Source organism: Bos javanicus, chromosome 17, assembly GCF_032452875.1.
Source record: "Bos javanicus breed banteng chromosome 17, ARS-OSU_banteng_1.0, whole genome shotgun sequence".
In the NCBI taxonomy this organism is placed as follows: Eukaryota; Metazoa; Chordata; class Mammalia; order Artiodactyla; family Bovidae; genus Bos; species Bos javanicus.
The window spans coordinates 60,541,672-60,565,137 of record NC_083884.1 but is presented as its reverse complement, the minus strand read 5'-3'; the positions used below and the strand labels follow the sequence as shown (position 1 = coordinate 60,565,137).

Sequence of the window (23,466 nt, the reverse complement as noted above, 5' to 3'; positions counted from 1 at the left end):
GAAACTTAAGGCTTGCAGGGTCTTAGTTCCCTGAACAGGGATTGAACTGGTGTCCCCTGCAGTGAAAGCATGTAGTCCTAATCACCAGGGAGCTCCAGGGAATTCTCAGCCCAGCTAGTCTGCTGAAGTTCTGAAGTCTACAGGTGCTGATGGCAGAAAGTAGTAAGTATATCCACCATGTCCCCGTCCCTCTCTCTTCCTGTGTCTAGGCTAGACACCTGGTCAAGAGATCAGGTGCTAGTTTAAGGGCAGAGAGGGAAGTTCAAAGTTTTGGGGGTGCAGAAGTTTCTGGAATCTCTCAGATAACATATTGGGAACGTGGCTTCCCTCCCCCCATCTTCCTTTCTGAAAGTGTTGAGATCACTGGGCTCCCATGGATGCATTTGAAACCGGCCAGCTGTGGGCTACCCAGCTGACAGAGGCCACAGCTGGAGCAAGAACAGTGGCTGGGTTTCTTCCAGCTGCAAACGAAAGGGTCAACACCTTGAAGGGGAAAAAAAAAAAGTCTAGGCATCAGCTGGTGGAAATGGTCCCAGAGTTCATAATCACTGAGAGGAAGGCAAGTTTTTTTTTTTTAATTGTTTTCATTGGCAGCTGTCTATGGACGATTCCGGTTGAAGCAGGTTTGGAGATTGGAACCCGGGCAGGTGTGAGTGTGTGTGTATGCGTATGTGTGTATACGTGTGCATGCAGGAATGCACATGGTATTAATACAAAAGAAGGTGGAAGAAAGCTGGTTGTCTGTGAATGCGAGCGTGGAAATGGCCTGCAGTGAGACAGGCAGATTTGTGTGTGTGTGTTGGCAGGGAGCTGAGGGCAATGACCATCTTCTCTGTGTGAAAGAGAAGAGTGGAGAGCAGGAATTGCCCGGCAGAGAAAAACCACCTTTATTGTGTGTGCACACACCAATCTATGAAGACGGAAAATCGTGGATGAAAGAGCAGGAAGGAACTCAAACGTGGGACAGCGGAAACCAGGCACGGTGCGTGAGATTGCAGGAGACAGACCTGGAGCCAGTGTGCCACGAGCGAGGGCCCCATTGGCTCCCTCCTGGCCTTCCAGAAATAGTTTCCGGGAACCATGGTCCTCTCCCGGCCCCGGCTCTCGGGCCAGCGGGGAGATAAAGCTGCCCGCGTAGCTTGTCTTGGCGGCCTCTCAGCTGACACTGCTGACAGGCTGCTTTGATCTCGGGTTATCAGGGCCTAACCCTATGCCCTGGGCCTGCTTTGCCAGCTCCCACCCGCCGTTCACCTCTGCAGAGGGCGTCCCATAAGGTCAGGGTTGGGGAGGGGGGAGCGGCCCAGCCCTCGTGCCCGGTTGGCCTTGGAGCCTCGGTGCTTGATGCAATAAGGGCACCATCTTTGTAGTCACAGAGTCAGTGATGAAAAGAGGGCCCAACTAGGGGCAAGAAACTTTTGAAGTGGAGCCACGCGAAATGACACCCTGAATGCAGCCCTGTCCCCCAGCCTCCTGGGCCTTCACCACAGTGAGTGGTGACAGAAGAGAAAAAAAAAGGATCGGCAGCCCGAACACTTGCCTTCCTGTCTTAGGACTGCTGCTGAGTCACCAGGTGACCTCATGCAGGTCCCACTTCTCTCTGGACCTCCGTTTCCATCCCCCCTGTCGTAAAATCAAAGTGCTCTTATAAGCAGGGAAAGCTCTTTTCAAATGCAATCAGGTGCAGAAATCCCATATGCAAAGCAGCTCACAGGAGACAGGCCTGGATGCCAGGGGACATGATGAACTGGTACCCGACACTCAGCTTTGTGTTGACCTCTGTTGATTCTGCCTGCCCCTGCAGGAGCTGCCGGGGACTCAGGTTCCATCCCTGGGTCAGGAAGATATACCTTGGCGAAGAAAAGGGAAACCCACTCCAGTATTCTTGCTTGGAAAACCCCACGGACAGAGTAGCTTGGCAGGCTACAGTCCATGGGGTCGCGAAGAGTTGAGCACAACCGAGCACACACACACTGCTCTAGTTGGTGTGTTATTTTGTGTTATTTTTTATCTATTTGTGGCTGTGCTGGGTCTTCATTGCTTCGTGCTGGCTTTTTTCTAGCTATGGTTCAGCAGGGGCTAGTAGCAGTGCACGGGGTTCTCACTGCAGTGGCTTCTCTTGCTGTGGGCTCTAGAGCTCTAGCTCAGTGCTTGTGGTGCACTGGCTTAATGGCCCCTAGACATGTGGGATCTTCCCGGACCAGGAATGGAACCTGAGTCCCCTTCATTGGCAGGTGGGTTCTTCACCACTGGACCACTGGGGAAGTCCTATTTTTTTTCTTTAACTTTATTTTTTTCTTTTTGGCCTGAAGGCGTATGGAACTTCCCCAGCCAGGGATCGAACCTGTGCCTCCTGCCCGGAATGGGTGGAGTCTTAACCTGGACCACTAAGGATGTCTCTAATTTGTGTGTTAGATTCCTAGGGCTACAGTTGCAAGGTACCACGAACTGGGGGGCTTAACACAGCAGAACGTCATCGTTCTGGAAGCCAGAAATCCAAGATCAAGTTGTGGGCAGGGCCATGCGCCCTCAGAACCGGAGGGGAAGAATCCTTTATCACCTCTTCAGCTTTGGGTCCTTTGTTGGCATCTTCAGCATTCTATGACTCATGGCAGCATCATTCCTAGCGTCTGTCTTTGCATGGCCTTCTTGCTGCGTCTCCTCACATCGTCTTTCCTCTGTGCATGTCTGTTTCCAAATTTCGTTTCCTTAAAAGTTGAGATATAATCTGATGTATACTATAATGTTAGTTTCGGGTGGACTGCAATGTGATTTGACTTTTGCATACATTATGGATTTATCACCGTGATGAGTCTAGTGATCTGCACCCATACAAAGTTACTGAAATATCATTGACTTATGCTGTATATTATATCCCATGACTCGTTTTAAAGCTGGAGGTTTGTACTTCTTCATCCTCTTCTCTGTTGCATCCATCCTACTCCAACCCCTCCCCTCTGGTGACCCCCACCCCCCACCATTTGTTCTTTGCATCTGAGTCTTTTTGATTTAAATTTATTGTTATTATTATTTTGGGCTGCCTCGGGTCTTAGCTGTGGCCTGCAGGATCTTCGGTGGGGCCAGAGGGCTCTCTAGTTGTGGCGCTCGGGCTCAGAATTTGCAGTGCTTGGACTTAGTTGCTCTGCGGCACGTGGGATCTTATTCATTCCCTTACCTGTGAGCTAGAACCTGCGTCCCCTGCATTGAAAGGCGGATTCGTAATGACTGGACCCCCAGGGAAGTCCTTCTGTTTTTGTTTTCTTTATTATTTGTTTTGCTTTTTAGGTTCTACATGTAAGTGACATCATACAGTGTTTTTCTTTCTCCATCTGATGTGTTTCACTTGCTGTAATACCCTCTAGACTTATCCATGTTGTTGCAAATGGTAAGATTTAAATGTTTTTTTTTTTTTTTTTGCTGAGTAATATTTCTTTGTCCGTATTTATATAGTATATATATATCCACCACATCTTCTTTATCCATTCATCCATCAGTGGACACTTAAGTTGCTTCCATATCTTGGCTATTGCAAACAATGCTGCTATACACATGGGTGTGCGTATATATTTTCAACTTAGTGTTTTCGTTGTCTTTGTGTAGATACACAGAAGTGAAATTTCTGGGTCATATGGTAGTTCTGTTTTTAACTTTTGAGGACCCTCCATACTGTTTTCCACAGCAGCTACCCCAATTTATAATCCCACCAAAAGTGTACCAAATTTCCATAAGGACACCAGTCATATTAGATTAGGTGTCCCTAAGGACCTTGGGCTTCCCTGGTGGCTCAGATGGTAAAGAATCTGCCTGCAATGCAGGAGACCCAGGTCTGATCCCTGGGTCAGGAAGATCCCCTGGAGAAGGGAAGGCTACCCGCTTCAATATTCTTGCCTGGAGAATTCCATGGACAGAGGAGCCTGGTAGGCTACAGTCTATGGGGTCAGAAGAAATTAGACAAGACTGAGTGACTAACATTTTCACTTTTAAGGACCTTACGTTACCCTGATCACCTCTGTAAAGACAGTATTTCCAAATCAGGTCACATTCTGAGATACTGGGGGTTAAGGACTCAACATATCTTATTTTTTGGGGGGAGGGAGGGGTCACGATTCAACTCATAATACCCTCTTTACCTTTTCTACATTTCTGACTCATAGAGTCCGTGAAAGAAAGTGAAGTGAAAGTGAAATTCACTCAGTTGTGTCTGACTCTTTGCGACTCCATGGACTATACAGTCCATGGAATTCTCCAGGCCAGAATACTGGAGTGGGTAGCCTTTCCCTTCTCCAGGGGATCTTCTCAACCCAGGGATCTAACCAGGTCTCCGCATTGCAGGCAGATTCTTTACCAGCTGAGCCTTAAGGGAAGCCCCATAGAGTCTGTGAACATAGTCAAATGGTGGTTGTTTGACATCACAGGTTGAGTGATTTGTTACACAGCCATGGTAACTGTAACAGGTGGTTAAACTGAAATAACCAGACACTGGACCAGTCCTATCCAAGTTCAGGCTCCCCTTGACATCTTAATCCATTCGATTTACTTCTTGGGGCCTAGTTTTCTCATCATGAAAATGGAGTTTGATAGAAAGAACATCTGTCAAATACCTGCCATCACAGTAGGTTCTTGATAAAGGTTTTTTTTTTTTTCCTCTATTCTCTCTTCCTAAATGACTCTGAACCACAATGCTCGTGAGATTTTGGGAAACGTCTGAGTTTCTGAATTCTGTGGGAAACCCCTGGGTCCCAGGAACCAGATCCTTATTTCATGCCTACTTTGAATGAGGGAATGTGTTTCCTTGGCAAGCTCGATGTTTGGAACCCCTGTTCCACTCAGACTTTCAAGACAATTTAGTCTGAGCTAACCTTGGTTTCTTGTTACCGAAGAGAACCAAGGCTTATGCAGAGGCCTTGCAGAATGCCTCCAACATCAAACAGCAACTACCCTACTGCGTTCTGAGACACTGAGCGTAAATAAATTAAAACCATACCCGCTCCCTTTCCCTGTAAGCACACACACGTAATTTCATTACAGCCGGAATGAAGTGCTGCAGGCAAAACGTGTCTGGGGCTTGGCTGAACCCAGAGTGCTCTGGGAGACATGGATCTTTTCGGCCAACTGGAGGAGGGAACCTTGTTTGCCTCTTTTGCTCCTCTCTGCCCACTGGGCAATCTGTTGGCATGGGGCTGGCATGAATGCATTTGGTTTCAGACCTTCAGAGGACCGTGGTAATATGGGTTCTGTTTTTCACTTTCAGAAATTGTGGTGAAATGTACATAGCACAAATTTACCGTTTAAATGATTTGTAAGTGTAGAATTTAGTGGCATTTAGTACATTCACAACTTTTTTTTTTTTCTTTGTATAGCTGGTGGGATCTTAGTTCCCCGACCAGGGATGGAACTCATGCCACCCCCTGCAGTGGAAGTGCAGAGTCCTATCCCCTGCGCTGCCAGGGAAGTCCCTGATTTGCCTGTTTTGAATAGTTCATATAAATGGGATTGTATAATATGTGACATTTTGTGCTTGGCTTCTTTCACTCATCATCATGTTTTCAAGCTTCATCCATGTTGGAGCATGGACCAGCGTTTCATTCCTTTTTATGGATGAGTACTATCCTGTTGTTTGGATATATACTGCATTTGGTTTATCCATTCATCCGCTGATGGACATTTGGGTTGGCCCACCTTTTGGCTGTTGTGAATAACGCTGTATGAACAGTCAGGTAAATGTGTGGACGTTTACTTTCACTAGGCTTGGGTATTTACCTCAGAGTGGAATTGCTAGGCTATCTGGGCTTCCCCTGTGGCTCAGCGGTAAAGAATCCACGTGCAGAGCAGGAGCTGCAGGAGATGTGGGTTTGATCTCTGGGTCGGGTTGATCCCCTGGAGTAAGGAATGGCAACCCACTCCAGGATTCTTGTCTGAAGAATCCCATGGAGAGAGGAGCCTGGTGGGTTACTGTCTATGAGGTCGCAGAGTCAGACGCGACTGGAATGACTTAGCACACGTGCACCACTGCACACAGTGAAACCACTTAGCACACGGGGCAGCACAGAGAGGTTGAGCAACTTTTCTGAGAACACACAGCTAGCAAGAGACAAAGCCACGAAAATGCGACCTACCGAAGAGTTTTGAGCAGAGAAACAAAATAGTCAGATTTCATTTCTTCCTTCTTACCTTCACTTTCTCCCACAGCATTTTCAAGCAGCAACTCTGGGTTGGAGAATGGTGGAATTAGGTAGATAGGAATTGGAGAGCAGAAAAAATCATGTCAGTGTTCTTGGAAGGGTTTCATTTCCCCTCACGTGATGGATATTTAGGAGGTATGTGGATGAAGTTGATGAGAACTGCTCTCTTGCTAAATCACTGGGCTGTTTGACGAGGCTGGGAAAGGACTGGGGCTTGGATAGTGGAGTATTGTCGGACGGGCTCGATTGGGAGAGAGTGATGTCATCAACACCCCATTTTCCTCTGCCTGTTTATAGTTTCTTCTCTCAGGAGCCCCCGGGGTGTTGGGACACGCCTCAGCCGTGTGGATTTTCGTGTGTGCATCTGAGGTGCACACAGAGGCCCGGGTTGCTTCTATTGCCCCAGGGGCAGGAGGGGTGGGAGGAGGCAGGAGGATGGGGCTGAAAGGGCAGTTTTTCCATTTAACATCTGAGCATTGATCCCCATCAAGACGGAGCCATCAGTCAGGACCTCTGCCCTGGTCTCCTGGCCTTGGTCTCCCCAGTCCAGTGAGGGAAATGGGCTGGACCGTCCTTGGTGACATCAGCTATTATTAGTTGGCAAGCCTTTATTATCACCTACTGTATGCCTGCATAGTTCTGAGTACCGAGGAATGAACAAATAAGGTCCCTGCCTTCTTTATATACATATTAGAGCTTCTCTGTAGCTCAGATGGTAAAGAATCTCAATGCAGGAGGCCTGGGTTCATTCCCTGGGTCAGGAAGACCCCCTGGAACAGGGAATGGCAACCCACTCCAGTATGCTTGCCTGAAGAATCCCAGAGACAGAGGAGCCTGGTGGGCTACAGTCCATGGAGTCACAGAGTCAGGCACGACTGACTCACACTACTACAAATACACACACACACACACATTTATTTATCTGGCTGCACCAGGTCTTAGTTGCAGCACGTGGGATCTAGTTCCCCAACCAGGGATCAAACCCGGGCCCCCTGCACTGGCAGCAGAGCCTTAGCCACTGGACAACCAAGGAAATCCCTGGTCCCGGCCTTCTGAATTCTCTTCTTGGGAGGGAGATTGACAGCCAACAAAGAGCTACAGGATGTTATCTGATTGTGGCACGTGTGCTGGGGGGATACAAGGAGAGGAGGATACGGGTGAGAGAAGGAAGATGCTAGTTTGCATCACAAGTAGGAAACTTCTTGTAGAACGATGCATCTTTAAATATGTCCACATCCTAAGCCCTAGAACCTTTGACTGTGTCATCTTATGGGATAAAAGGGACTTTGCAAAAGTGATTAAGATAAGGTAGGATGGAGGATCATCCTAGATTATCCAAGATGGCCCAATATAATTGTAAGATCCTCATAAGAAAAGAACAGGAGGATGAGAATCAGAGGAGATGTGACAACGGAAGCAAGTCCAAGTGATGCAGAGTCATGAGCCAAGGAGTATGGGTGGTCTGTATAGGCTAGAAAAGGCCAAGAAGCAAATCCTCTCTAGTAGCCTCTAGAAGAAACGCAGCCTGGCCACCTCACTGTAGACTTCTGAGCTCTATAACAGAAAGGTAATATGTTCGTGTGGTTTTAAGCCACTGCTGCTGCTGCTGTTTAGTTGCTAAGGTGTTTCTGACTCTTTGAGACCCCATAGACTGTATCCTGCCAGGCTCCTCTGTCCACGGGATTTCCCAGGCAAGAATACTGGAGTAGGTTGCCAGTCCCTTCTACAGGGGATCTTCCTGACCCAGGGATCGAACCTGAGTCTCCTCCATTGGTAGGTACATTCTTTCCCATCTGAGTCACCACGGAAACCCTTTAAACCACTAAGTTTGTAGTAATTCGTTACAGCGGCCATGGGAAATGAATACAGATTTGAATGAGGTGAATCCCTGAGATTCAGTGGGGAAGAGCATTCCATTCTAGGTGAAAAGAACAGCAGGTGAGAAGGCCCTGAGGTAGGATAGTGCAGCAGTGCTGGGACAGAGGTGCCATACCATGGGAACAGATGGGAGGGCCCATGCGTTTGGGAGTTCGTAACCATGGAAGAAGGCAATGGCACCCTACTCCAGTACTCTTGCCTGGAGAATCCCACGGACGGAGGAGCCTGGTGGGCTGCTGTCCATGGGGTTGCTAAGAGTCGGACAAGCTGAGTGACTTCACTTTCACTTTTCACTTTCATGCACTGAAAAAGGAAATGGCATCCCACTCCAGTGTTCTTGCCTGGAGAATCCCAGGGACGGGGGAGCCTGGTGGGCTGCCATCTATGGGGTCGCACAGAGTCGGACACGACTGAAGTGACTTAGCAGCAGCAGCAGCAACCATGGAAGAACTCAAAACAGAGATGCATGCACCGAACCCTCCAGGGCTGTAATGAGAACACTGGCTCTTGAATCCAACTGACCTGGGTTCAAATCCTGCCTCTGCCCCTTGTGATGTAGCTTTGGATAAGCTACTTTCCTTTCCACATCTCTGCTTCCTGACCTGTTGAAGAGGGTCAACAATATACATTATTGCTTCTGTGTATAAAATAGATAACTAACGAGAAACTAATGTATGGCGTGGTCTTCCCGGGTGGTACAGTGGTAAAGAATCCAGCTGCCAGTGCAGGAATTGCAGGGACGTAGGTTTGATCCCTGGGTTGGGAAGATCCCCTAGAGTAGGAAATGGCAACCCACTCCAGTATTCTTCCCTGGAAAATTCCATGGACAGAGGAACCTGGCAGGCTACAGTCCTTGGGGTCACAAAGAGTTGGACATGACTGAGCAACTGAGCATGCATGCACTGCATAGCATAGGGAACTCTACTCAGTGCTCCATGTGACCTAAATAGGAAGGAAACCCCCAGAGAGGGTGTATATATGCATACACGTAGCTAATTAGCTTTGATGTGCGGTGAAGCTAACACAGCAGTGTAAAGCAACCATGTTGTTGTTGAGTTGCTAAGTCATATCTGACTCTTTTCGACCCCATGGACAGCAGCCCGCCAGTCTTCCCTGTCCTTCACTTTCTCCCAGAGCTTGCTCAAACTCAGGCCCGTCAAGTCAGTGATGCCATCCAACCATCTCATCCTCTGTCGTCCCTTCTCCTCCTGTTCTCAGTCTTTTCCAGCATCAGGGTCTTTTCCAATGAGTCAGTTCTTTGCATCAGGTGGCCAAAATATTGGAGCCTTGGCCTCAGCATCAGTCTTTCCAGTGAATATTCAGAGGTGATTTCCTGTAGAAATTAATAATAATAAAAAAAGAATACACATACACATAAGGGCCAACTGTAATTCCAAGTGGCATTGTTGTTAAGCTCATCTGTGAAAAATCCTTACCCCAGCCTGTGGCCCATTTCAAGTGCTTGGTGTACATTTGGTATGGTGCTGATGAGGATGGTGATGAGGAAGAGGGTGGTGGGGAGGACGGTGATGAGGAGGATGGTGATTTTGGTGCAGGAGAAGAATTGGGGTGGCATCTTGAGTGCAGGGAACAGCACGGGAAAAAGTCAGGTGTGCCCACAGGCTGCCTTCCTAATACTATGATGAAATTGTTTTATTCATAATTTTTGGCCCTGCTGGGTCTTTGCTGTGGCACTCAGGCTTCTCTAATTGTGGTGTTTAGGCTTAGCTGCCCCACAGTATATGGAACCTAGTTCCCCACAAGGGATCAGACCCATGTCCCCTGCATCGGAAGGTGGATTCTTAACCGCTGGACCACCAAGGAGGTCCCCAAATCATTTTGGAATGCTTCTGTAGACTTCCCTTCTCTGCCTTCGCATCTGGTGTTGCTGACAGGGTCTGAGGCCGCCTTCACCCACCTTTCCGAAGAGAGAGGTTTCTGGCTGGTGGTGTGATGGTCAGACCAGTTCTTGACTGCCCATTCTGCTGGTCCCTTGAGAAGAGTCAAGAGCCCGGAAAAAAAAAAAAAAATCCCTGCACCCCAACCCCTCCTATGATCAGAGAGCCTCGGAAGGGAAACAAGAAGAGGGGTTAGCTGATTAGGCTCTGTCTTTGTGGGGGTGCCCCCTACCCTTTGGTGACCTCCGCCAGCCTCCAGGGTGAGTTATAACTGTGGCTTTGCTCACCTGGAGGGCAGTTTGGGCCCTGGAGAAGGCCTATCAACTGTATGCAAAAAGATTTGCCTGAGTCTGTCTTTCAGCCTTTTTACAGCCTTTTGGTTTCTCTAGGCAAATGCTGTGCTTTGATACCCACTTTCTTTACAGGCTATGTAAATATCCGTTTTGATGCACCCACGTGGTAGGCAGGTGAGTCAGGACCGGTTGGCTGTCTTGGTCTCTTCCTAGGAGGGAGGAGGATCAAGATGGGTCGGTAGACGGGCATTGGAGAAGATAACTCCATTTGGAGAAAGGGCAAGGTCAAGGGGGTTCAAGCCTGACTACTCAAAGTGTGGTCCTTAGCCCAATAGCAATAGCCACCTGGGGAATCAGAATCTGCTTTTAACAAGAGTCCCAGGACTTGGGGGCACATATTAAAGTTTGAGAAGCACAGTGTGGACTGGTGGACCTCAGACTTCACTGTGGATTTAGAAATCCACAAAGCACTTTAAAAATATACCAACGCTCAGGTCCTGCCCCAAAGATTCTGGTGTCATTGGTCTGAAATGATGCCCGAATATGAGTATGTTTAAAAAGCTCTCCAGGGGATTTCCCCGGTGGTTCAGGGGTTAAGTAAGACCCACGCTCCCAATGCAGGGGGCCTGGGTTCGATCCCTGGTCTGGGAACTGAGATCCCACATGCCACAACTAAGAGTTTCCAGGCTGTAACTGAAGATCCCGCATGCCGCAAGGAAGATCAGAGATCCTGCCAGCCGCAACTAAGACCTGGCCAAATAAATACAAATAAATATTAAAAAAAGAATAAAAAAGCTCCTCAGGCAATTCCAGTTGAAGGTCTCTGATTTTTACTTAGAACTGTGGTTCTTAAACATTTACTTGCTTCAGAAAAAGTTGGGGAACATCTTTAAATACAATCTCTGGGCCCCAGCCAGTGGTGGACTGGTCAGTGTTTAATAGCAGGCTCTCTGGGATGGGCATGGGGTCAGGAAGAAGTCCAGATCCGTAGCCAATTCCTGTGGTATAAATATCCCCACTGTGGCTCTTGTGATCCAGTGCACACTGGCTCCACTGGCCACACCTCCCCCAAGTTTCTGACTCAGTAGGTCTGGGGTAGGACCTGAGAATCTGTATGTCTAACAAGTTCCCTATTCAACTTGGGTTACTGGGTTACTGTTCTTCTTGGGACGCTGCTTTGAGAGCCACATTAGATGAGAGGTTGGAAACAGGTGGTGTCTTGCAGGCCAATTCGGATCAACTTGTGGTGGGTACCCGGAGGGCTGTATTGAGTAGGATTCTGAGGTTGTGTGAGATTGAGTGATAAAAAGTGATCTATTCAGTTAACGTGCCCACCATGGGCATGTGATGGAGGCAGCAGCTGTCCCTGAATTTTCTGAGTGCTCGTTTGTAATTCCTTTATGAAAACAGAAAGGAGCGGGGAGTTAGGTGGAGTTGCATTTCCTAAGGACGTAGGGGAGATAAGGAGTGAAGCTCTGGACTTCCCTGGTGGTTAAGTGGTTAAGCCTCTGTGCTCCCCCTACAGGGGGCACAGGTTCAATACCTGGTTGGGGAACTAAGATCCCAACATGCTGCAAGGAGCAGCCAAAAAGAAAGTATTGAAGCTCAGTGTGTCCCAGGCTATCTCAATGATTAAGAGCAGTTTTGGGGGGGTTTTGGCTGCACCACGCAACTTGCGGGATCTTAGTTCCCAGACCAGGGATTGAACCTGTGCCCTCAGTAATCAAAGTGTGGCATCTTAACTACTGGATCGCCAGGGAATTCCCAAGAGGAGTATTCGTGACTATTTGAGAAAGTATACATGGAAGATGAATATTAGTGCAACTCTCTGATTTTATGGAAATGATTTCAAAAAAGGGATGGTTTCCACTCAAAATGCACAGAGCTCATTTGTTTAGATACCCTCAGGCTCTCAGATATTGGAAAACATGGGAGACGACGTTTCAGAAGAAAATCACAGAGAGTTTTGAATGCCCCAGCCGAAGAAAGGAGAAGATTGGGCAGAAACCATAAAGGAAGTTTTGCCCACGCCAGTGATGGGGCCATGCTTCACTCCAACACTTTCCAGAAGCAGAGAGCTTGGAAAAAGATGAGGGAGGGACCCTGAGGGAGGGGGGGCAGGATGCAAGATAAGAAATCCTGATTTCAATCTCCCTAACTTCCTCAGACCCGGGCTGTCTATAAACTGTATGCAAATGTGTTTGCTTTCCATTTTATTTCAATCAGAGTCACTCAGCTGTCAGGAGCTGTGTCAACATGTCAGTTGGGTGGAAGAAACAAGCGTTTTGAGTGGAAATATTTTGGATAAACAGACACAATGTTATGACAGATCTGAGCGGTTCAAACATGGGGTGGGGGAGGTGGCAACGGTGGAGAAGGGGAAGGGGGGTTAAAGCCACAGAAAGCAGATCTATTTACCCTGGCCCATGCACTGGAGGGTCAGCTGAAAACAACATCGGTGTTTTATGAGTTGCATTGTGTGTGCGTGTATTGAGGGTGGGCTGGGGGACGTTTTTCCTCTTCTGTGGCGTTAATACATTTTGTCAGCTGAAGAGTAAGGCCTGCTTGCTGGGTTACCAGGCACATTCCTCTCTAATGTCCCTGCTGATTCCACGGGAGGAAATCAGGCAAGAAAAAGAAAAGACAAACCCACCGGATTAACTTAATTAGCGATGGGGAGACCAGTTGCTTGGCTAAATCTAACAGCCTGTTTGAGAGCTGCCCTCCTTTTCGCTTCTCACTTGGGCTCTTTTGCAAACGGAATTCAGAGGAAGGACAAAGAGATGCCCTTGTTTGTGGTCAAGGGTGGGGGTGGGGACATGCTCTGGGGAGAGGTGACCTGGGCATTAGGCCACGTGATGTATAGCTTTGAATTTAATTTTTGGAGTAAGTAATACTGTCACCTGGTTCAGTAACCCAAAGTATAAAACAAGTATTTGGAGAGATGTCTTTTTTCTTTTCCAGTCCATGCATTCCCTCCCCAACCCGCCCATCTCTCAGCACCCCAAACACACACACACACACACACACACACAGATTATATTTTGTTGGTCTAGGTCTATTTTTAGTTCCCAAGCCATAGAGTTTGATGAGTTTTGTCTAAAAAAGAATTCACACTTTCCTTAAACTAATACTTACTGCTTATCAAGCACCTACTATGTGCTAAGCCTCACCTTGCCAGGTTGGGATGATTCACCCTAGGTTGGAGGTGAGGAGTCCCGAGGCACACCCAGAGCCACACAACCCCATGGCCCACCAGTGAGCTTGAACTTCACCCCGGATCTGTCTGGCTCCAGGTCTGTGTTCTTCCAGCTACTATCAAGTACTTGGTTGAACTTGTGGACGAGAGAGGGTGTGTGGCAAGGTAACTTTCTGAGGACTCAGGGAGCGGTCAGCCAACTCAGCTAGGCTGGACTTGTCCACCCCCGAGGTGAATCTGTCCAGGAAAGGGACCACGTGCTTGTCCAAATGTGGGACAAGCCGGCAGCTGCCTCAGGGGTGTGCTTGGGAGAGGTTGGCAAGGCCCCCACCGCTCAAAAATGTCTCCCCCAACCACCTGTCACATGGCCTCAAATTCCACCAGCAGAGAGGTATGACTCTGGGCTTCAAGGAAAGAATTTTTGGGGTCAGGCTTTAAGCATAGACACTTCCCCCAGAAAGGATTCATCTATGCCCTTCTCTTAAAAGCCCCCTCCTAGCAAGGCAGCTGGCCCACTGCTTGGCATTGGAGGATGGTTTCAGGGTGCAGATATCCTGGGAGGTGAGCAGGGTGGTCACCAGAGGAGACGGGGACAGTCAGGGATGGTCCCAAGGCTGCTGGTCAACCAACGTGTGGAGTCTGGGGCCGTTTGGAGACAAAGCTTCACACGTCTGCCCCAGAGAGAGGCCCTCTGAAGGTCCCACCTGTCTCCTTGCCAATCCTGACTGGTGTGTTTCAAGCTGGAACCCTAAATAGTCAGGCCAGGAGCCGGGGAAGCCCAGAACTTGTCATGGGGTCGCAAAATGTCACAGCTGCCATTCAGCCGGTCTTGAACTCCAATTAGTCACGTTCTTTCTTCCCCTTTTGTTCCATGATTACACCACCTGTAGGATTATTTTCTGAATATTTTCCTCTAAACTGACTCACTTGAAAAAATAAAGAATAAACATCTATTTTAAGTCTAGCAAGCATGAGTTTCCTCACCAAGAAAGGATACAGATGAATTCAAGCCCTCTGGCTTTTGTGTGGCAAATGCAAGCATTTTTTTTTTTAAGGAAAACAAAACATTAGTGAAAACTTGAAAAAAAGGAAAACATTTATACACACATCCTTTCATCTCTATCACTTACGGCTTGATTTGCTCCTTATAATTTTTTTTTTTCCAGAACATGTTAAAATAACAATGAATGCATAAAAATGAATTACTGCTCATTCAGATACCTACCATAAATCATATGATTACAGGTATCATGTCTTGCCCAAATCTCCAGTTGTATTGGAGAAACTGAGGTTCAGAGATAGGAAACATATACAGGGAGCGGGGGGTGGGACACAGCTGTCTGAGACCGTGTAAGGCCGAGAAGCAGGACTTCTCTGGTGGCTCAGATGGTAAAAGAATCTGCCTGCAATGCAGGAGACCCAGGTTCGATCCCTAGGTTGGGAAGATCTGGAGAAGGGAATAGCAACCCACTTCAGTATTCTTGCCTGGTGAATCCTGTGGACAGGGAAGCCTGTCCATGGGGTTGCAAAGAGTCGGACATGACTGAGTGACTAACACACACACACAAGGGCAAAGAAGCACCCTGGAAAGATGTAAAAAGAGCACTGGATGGGGAGTCAGGGGCCACTGACTCCAGATCTAAAAGTAGAAGCAAATTCTGTTTCCTCTCTGGGCTTATCCTCAGCTATGAAAGAGAAAGAACAGTGTTACTTTGGGTTCTTCATCTGGGGGTCTAGCAAGAGTTGGGGTACCTAGGAATGAAGTCCCTGGAATTTGTTTTTTAATCCAGGTAAGATTCACATAACATAAAATGAGCCATAAAAAAAAATATTTATGTGTTTGGGTGTGTTGGGTCTTAGTTGCGCCGTGCGGAGCTTTCATCGCAGCTCGCAGACTCTCTAGTTGTGGGACACAGACTTTAGAGCTCAGGTTCAGTAGTTGTGGTGCGTGGGCTTAGTCACCCTGTGGCATGTGGAATCTTCCCCGGCCAGAGATCAAACCTGTGTTCCCTGCACTGGAAGGCAGATTCTTAATTGCTGGACCACTGAGAAAGTCCCTAAAATTAACCATTTTCAAGCAAACATTGTGTTGACATTCAGTCCATTCACAGTGTTGTGCAACCATCACCTTGATCCAGTTCCAGACATTTTCACAGAAAATATTTTCAAGCAGTCATGCCCCTTTCTCCCCTCCCCCCGGCCCCTGGCAAACATCAATCTGCCTTCTGTCTCCATGGATTTACCGACTCTGGTTGTTTCTGAGAGATAGAATCATACAATATGTGGGTTTTGTGGTTGGCTTCTTCCACAGAGCACCACGTTTTCAAGCTCCATCCACGATGTAGTACATATCAGGACTTTATTTCTTTTATGACTGAATAATATTCTATTGTATGGATATATCTTTTGTTTATCCATTCATCACTTGGTGGTCATTTGGATTGTTTCCACCTTTTGGCTACTGTGAATAATTCAGCTATAGATATTCATGCACGGGTTTTTGGTTTTTTTTTGATGAGGGCCATTTCTAAAGTCTTTGTAGAATTTGTTACAATACCACTTCTGTTCCACCTCTTGGCCTTTTGGACACAAGGCATGTGGAATCCCAGCTCCCTTACCAGAGATCAGACCAGCACTCCTTGAATCGGAAGGCAAAGTCCCAACCACTGGGCCTCCAGGGAAGTCCCCTGCACAAGTTTTTGTGTGGACATTTGTCTTCATTTCTCTTGGGGATGCATACCTAGGAATGAAATTGCTGCATCGTGTGGTAACTCTTTAACTTTGTGAGAATAGCCCTTGAACGTTTTGTTTATGTGTTTGAGCCTGTGCTTTTAAGGAGATGGCTTTTGAACAGATTCTCAAGAAAAGGTAGTGTTAGTCACTTAGTCGTGTCTGAATCTTTGTGACCCCACGAACTGTAGCCTGCCAGGCTCCTCTGTCCATGGAATGCTCCAGGTAAGAATACTGGAGTGGATTGCCATTCCCTTCTCCAGGGGTTTTCTTGACCGAGGGATCAAACTTGCATCTCCTGCATTGCATGCAGATTCTTTATGATCTGAGCCACTGGGGAAGCCAAGAAAATGATGACTTCCCTTGGTCCCTCTAAGATCTGTTCCAGCTTTAAGATCCCCCCATTCTTGATCCCCACCTCTGAGAAGACCTCAACTTCCTTCTCATCTTATGCAGCTTCCTTTAACCAGCCTTCTCTGTGCCAGGCACTGATCTGGGCATGAGAGATCTGGTCGAAAGGGCTTCTATCTGCCAGGGGTCAGAGGTGGGAGAGATGGGGCCAGGGAGGCTTCCTGGAGGAGGAGGCACTAGCTGAATCTCGAAGGTTGCCTGAGAACCAGGAGGGCCAGAGGTGGGAACGGTATTTCTGAGCGAAGAGACAACACTTCCCAGTGCCCTTGGCAGGGGGCGGAGCTGGCTGGAGTGCCCTTTCCTTCCCCTGGCGGCTCAGAGATGCTGGAAACACAGATGGTTGGAAATCCTGTCTCCTCTACCCACCCGCTCATCAGTGAGGGCAGATGCGGCCCATTATTCTGATTGCCGCTGAAGGCGGTGGCGGTGGCCCAGGGCACGTCTGAGGATCACTCAGGGCCCCGGGAAGGCGGGGGGCCCTGGCAGAGGGTCTGCCCCCCACCCCCGCAATCCTAGAGGCAGGTGTTCCGAAAGCTTCCCACACAGGCCTGCCAAGATCGTCCTCCCGCTATGCAACACACACGCACGCAGGCGTGCTATTTCATCTCTGCGGCCTCTCTCTCTCTGGGAGCAGCTGGCAGGGCCACCGGGGCATTTGCGGGTGGCCCATGGGACGGAGTCTGGAGGCCTTGGCTGACCCGCCACCCTGGGGCCCGGTGCTCCTCCTGCTGCCGATGTGCCCGGTCGTAGATTTTCTGGGCACCTTCTTGGTGGAGGGCAGGCAGGATCTGGTTTCACAGCACATTTGGAGGGACAAATCCACGCGGTGCTTTGCTGGATGCCTGGCCCTGTGAAGAGTTGGTGGTTAACGTGTTATTTATGGTGCCCTCCTGACTCCGGTCTCATATTAAGCTTCTGGGTGGGGCACGATGCCTCCGCCAGTCAATCAACCAACCGGCCAGAGGAGCTGATAAACCAGAGTCAACCCGCTAGTTTTACGCAGGGTTCCTGTATTCTTCTAGAAGCTTCAGGAAATGGGCTGTTCTGTATCTTTTTGGGTAGCCTGAGTGTCTGTTGCTTTACTGGTGGAACTTTTCATGGGGTTTGTTATGGGATTTTTACTTAAAATTTTTTTATTCTAGATTCCAGCAGAGTTAATTAACAATGATATGTTAGTTACAGGTGTGCAGCAAGGTGATATAATTATACCCATTATTATGGATTAAAAAAATTTTTTTTATATTTATTTATTTGCCTGCCCTGGGTCTTAGTTGACCCTTGCAGGATCTTAGTTGCTCTGAACCTGTGTCTTCTGCACAGGAGGGTGGATTCTCAACCACTGGATCCCAGGGAAATCCCTAAGTTTATTATTATTATTTTTTAATGTAAAAATGGTAAAAAACTGTAACCTAAAATTTGTGATCTTAACCATTTCTTTTTTTTTTTTTTCTTTTTTTTGGATCTTAACCATTTCTAAGTGTGTAAAATATTACCATCTTAACCATTTTCAGCAGGGGTCAATACATTCACTTTGTCGTGCCACAGTTCTCCAAAACTCTTTTCATCTTGCAAAACGGAAACTCTGTTCTCATTAAACACTAGCTTTCCGTTTCTTGACCCCCCTTCCCCCAACCAAGCCCCGGCACCCACCTTTCTACCTCCGTGAAGCAGAGTACACTAGGGACCTCGTATAAGTGGAACTGTACAGTATTTAACCTCTTGTGTCTGGTTTGTTTCACTTAGCACACTGTCCTCAAGGTTCATCCACGTTGGACCACATGACAGGATTTCCTTATTTTTAAGGCTGAGTCATATTCTATTCTATGGAATGACCACATTTTGTTTGTCCATTTATCCATCCGTGGACATTTGGGTTGCTTCCATATCTTGGCTGTTGTGAATAGTGCTGCTATGAACATGGGTCTGGAAACTGTGAGGTCTTTTTTTTTTTTTTTTAATTAAAAATTTAGCTATACAGCTAATAAAATTAACAACACTTCCTATAAAATTAAACCAATATATATGACTAAAGTTCTTCTAGCTACTTCCCCCAACCTCCCCATCCCAATGATAAGTTCACTGTTATCAGTTTATAAGTTTTCACTTATTTATCTATACACTCATGCATACATGTGTGTGGGTACATGTATATCTTTAGAAAAAGATGTATGTGCAGTTAATTCTGCTATAATGTGGCATATGCAGTCCTAAAATCTTGCACTATGAAAAAAATCACACAATAAAACCCCAAGAACTTATGAGAAAAATAAAACTAAGGAGGCAACACTCTAAACTTTGTCAGTAACACATTAAAAAAAGAAAGGAAACTAATAAAAACAATAGCACAGTTTTACATGTTAAATGGTTAAGAAATACCTTAAAAAAAAGAGAAATATCTAAATGCTATAATAACTATGGAATTCGACTTTGGCAAAGTTCTGAACTTGTCTTGTGGAAGTGGTGCCAGAAAGGCTGCAGCTTTTGAATTCTTGTGAATGGGGAGAAAGAAGTTGTCTGAAATCAGAAATTTGTAACCCAGGTGTGGGTAGGTGTGGCTCATAACACACACTGTACACGGAGGCAGATGGAAGAGGTTGTGGGGTGTCTGTTTGGTGTGTTCCTGTGTGGTCAGTTCAGCTGGGTGCAATTTTCTGCATTGACCCAGTGTTTCTTGTGGATGAAATCATGCATGAGCAAACACAAAATTTGGTTATGCTCAGATTGTTCCCAAATATATCAGTCACGATGAAACAAATTTATGTTTTCAAAACAAGCACAACTGGCTACACACACACACACACACAGAGAAAATAAATGGAGCTTTTTGAGTGTGTGTGTGTATTTGCATAAATTGATTCATATTAGATGTATAAGTATGCAACTTTTTTTTTTTGCTTAACAATATCCCTAAGAAATTTTCCATATTAGTAATGCAGACTTGTCATGTTTTTGCTGCTGTATAGAGTTCTATGGAATGAATAATCCCATTTAGGCCTCCCTCTAAGGATGGTCATGTAAGTAATTATATTGTAGTCAAATGCACAGAGCAGAATTTACCATTTAAATTATTTTTAAGTATACAGTTCAGTGGCAATAAGTACCCTCACATGTAACCATCCATTTCCAGGACTTTTTTTAAAATCTCCCCACCCTGAAACTCTGTACTCATTAAACAATAACTTCTTGTGGGCCAACAGCTATGGCTGAGTGACTCTGGGCAGTTTTTTTTTTCCCTCTCTGGGCCTCTGTTTTCTCACTGTAAATTGAAAGCAAGAGTCCATAGCTCTCAGATTTGGACTAACAATTGCATGAGGTGGTACAGGTCATATGCCCAACTTCTTCCTTGGCATACTGTAGGTTCTTGAAAAATAGCTCCTATTGTCATGTGAAATTGACTAGATATCCCATCCTGCTTTGCTGTGGTTTACCTGACATCCGTGTCCTACACATGGCAGTGGGTGGGTGACATGTCATGGCTTGCTGGGATCCAGAGCAGAGGGAAGGTGGAGTCTAGAGAGCTTCCTAGTGGATGAGACCTTCATCCATGCCACTCTTCCAGCTATTCTTTTAGATGGGAGTTCCAGGCCCCTCCCTGCTCACCCCCTGCCCCAATCCAGGGCCCAGGCCAGCCCTTGGGACTCTTGGGAATGACCCATTTTTCAGCTACGGTCAGTGCCAGCCTGCCCACTGGGGCTGCCAGTTGCAATGTGCATGGTAGCGAATGGATTGAGGTCATGGAGCAGATGGCAGTAACTTTCAGTTGAGATCTGCCAGCCTGCATTGGAACCAGTGACCCGGAGGTAAATGCATGTGCGTGGTCCCTCTCCCACTTCCGTCTGTAACTCTGGGACCCTGTCCCTTTCCAGCGCCTGTTCAGGCTTCTCCCTAGGGTCCAGAAGTGTCCTCTTAGATTTTGTGGACTCCCAGGAACAGGAGAGAAAGTCACATTCTTGCAGGCAGTAGACAAGTCTCAGCCTCTACAGTGCTTGAATCCTCCCTTTCACAGGGAGCTCAAAGCACCTAGGTCTCTTCATTGGATTAATCTGATGTTATCCTTGTGTGTGTGCGTGGGGGATGTTTATCATTAGTCCCACTTTATAGATGGGGAAATAGAGGCAGGAGGAGGATGGCCCAGGAACCTGTAATGCCTCTGGATCAGAAAGGATTTACTGCAGCTGTTTGGTTCACAGAGCTCTTGGAGAATCTGGAGGAAGCTAGGGTTCCTTTAGACTCAGATATATAGATAAGTCTTACTCTTCTTATTTTTAAAAATCTGTTTATTTGACTGCACTTAGTTGTGGCATATGGGATCTTTAGTTACAGTATGTGGGATCTAGTTCCCTGATCAGGGATCAAACCTGGGCCCCCTGCACTGGTAGCCCAGAGTCTTAGCCACTGAACCACCAGGGAAGCCCCATGTCTTACTCTTGACTTTACCTCCAGAACCTAAAGCCGCACTGGGCATACTGTGGGTGCTCAAAGTAAAGTATTTATTGAATGAATGAGTGAATTGATGAGCCATGGCTGAATACCTCCAGTGTGAGGCAATTAACAAACTAAAAGAGAAAGAAGCATTTTCTTATGCTCTTAATCTTAAGGAAGTTAGCTGTTCCCAATCTATAGATGGGAAAACTGAGTTATAGTTCTCAGGAGGTGGGAGGTCTTCCTTAACAACTCCAGGCAGTACGGCTTCACACGGGATCTTAGTTCCCCAACCAGGGATGGAACCCAAACCCCCCTGCAGTGGAAACTCAGAGTCTTCACCTCTGGACCAGGGTGGTCCCAGCAGTGCCACTCTTAACAGAGAATGTTCCCCACAGACGTGGCAGCCTTGGGACAGGTGATAGATGAATTTGTAGTTGAGAGCAACCAACACTGGAAGAAAATTGCCAATATTTGCTGAATCTACACCAAGACACCTTCTTTTCAGCCCTCACATCTTTGAAAATGCTGTTTCTCTTAGGGCTGATAAAATCTGATCACACTGTGTCCTTGAGAAAAATGTGTGATGTCTCTATTGCAGATAGAAGCTGGAAGGTCCTTGGAGAAGCCAAAGAGTTGACCCCATTAAAGAGAGCAAGAGAGGAGGGAAGAGCATAGGAGGACAAGATTCCCTAGTGGTGGTTTTTCTGCTCTTTCTTGACCTCAGCTGCTGCTCAGGAATCTTCACGGGTCAGGAGATGGTGTGTGAGGACGGGGCCAGAAGGTGTGGAACATGGTAGAAGGAACTTCAGACTTGATGTCTCAGTTCTGACTTGGTCACCCCCAAAGCTGAGCTTTAGTTTTTTGACCCATAGATCAAGAACGAGGCAAGAATTCCACTCCACCCTGCTGCCCCTCATCCCCAACCCCTGCCAAAAAAAAGCAAAAGAACTTTCCTGGTGGTCCAGTGTTTAAGACTCTGTGCTTCCACTGTAGGGGGCATGGGTTCGATTCCTGGTCAGGGAAGTTCCATGTGTCTCATAGTACAGCCAAAAGAGAAAAGCAAAAAAAAGAATGAGGCAATAGCATTGAATCTTCAGAGTGGTTACTATAACGGTATATTACACGTTGTTGTTCCGTCCCTAATTCATGTCTGACTCTTTGTGACCCCAAGGACTGCAGCACACCAGGCTTCCCTGTCCTTCACTGTCTCCTGGAGTTTGTCCAGACTCATGTCCATCGAGTCGGTGATGCCATCCAACCATCTCATCCTCTGTCGTCCCCTTCTCCTCCTGCCCTCAATCTTTCCCAGCATCAGGGTCTTTCCCAATGAGTCAGCTCTTTGCATCTGGTAGCCGAAACACTGGAGCTTCTGCTTCAGCATCAGTCCTTCCAATGGATATTCAGGTTGAATATTCAGATTTCCCTTAGGGTTGACTGGTTTGATCTCCTTGCTGTCCACAGGATTCTCAAGAGTCTTTACCAGCACCACAGTTCGAAAGCACCAATTCTTCAGTTCTCACTCAGCCTTCTTTGTGGTCCGACTCTCACATTCATACAGAAAGATGTATATTGCATGTACAATAGGATAAATATAATTAATACCACTGTGTATTCCATATGAAAGTTAAGAGAGTAAATCCTAAGAGTTCTCATCACAAGGGAAAAAATTTTTTCTATTTCTTTAATTTTGTATCCATATGAAATGATGGATCTTCACTAAACATTATGGTGATGATTATTTCATAGAGTATGTAATGTCCAAATGTGCTGCTGCTGCTGCTGCTGCTGCTAAGTGGCTTCAGTTGTGTCTGACTCTGTGCGACCCCATAGACGGCAGCCCACCAGGCTCCCCGTCCCTGGGATTCTCCACACAAGAACACTGGAGTGGGTTGCCATTTCCTTCTCCAATGCATGAAAGTGAAAAGTGAAAGTGAAGTCGCTCAGTCGTGTCCGACTCCAACCGACCCCATGGACCGCAGCCCACCAGGTCCCTCCGTCCATGGGATTTTCCAGGCAAGAGTACTGGAGTGGGTTGCCATTGCCTTCTCCGCAAAATGTGCTGTACACCTTAAACTTATACAGTGCTTATGTCAATTATATCTCAATAAAACTGGAAGGGAAAAAAAATACCCCAGTATATTACATACCTAGTTGGGGAAGTTTTTGGCAAGTAGTAGGTATACAACTTCAGAGAGTCCAGGGACATTGGGATGGTGGGCGGGGTTGGGGCATTAGTGGTTATGAAGGTTTTCTTTAGGGTGCAGTAGAGGGTGCTTTGTGGAGAAGGCAATGGCACCCCACTCCAGTACTCTTGCCTGGAAAATCCCACGGACGGAGGAGCCTGGAAGGCTGCAGTCCATGGGGTCGCTGAGGGTCGGACATGACTGAGTGACTTCACTTTCACTTTTCACTTTCATGCATTGGAGAAGGAAATGGCATCCCACTCCCGTGTT

The 23,466-nt window shown here is 47.0% G+C and overlaps 1 long non-coding RNA gene across 3 annotated transcripts in view; it reads left to right on the top strand.

The window, feature by feature from the left end:
* Window positions 1-23,466, top strand: part of LOC133228883 (uncharacterized) — a 155,990-nt gene that overhangs the window by 44,207 nt on the left and 88,317 nt on the right. The gene's annotated exons all lie outside the window — the stretch shown is intronic.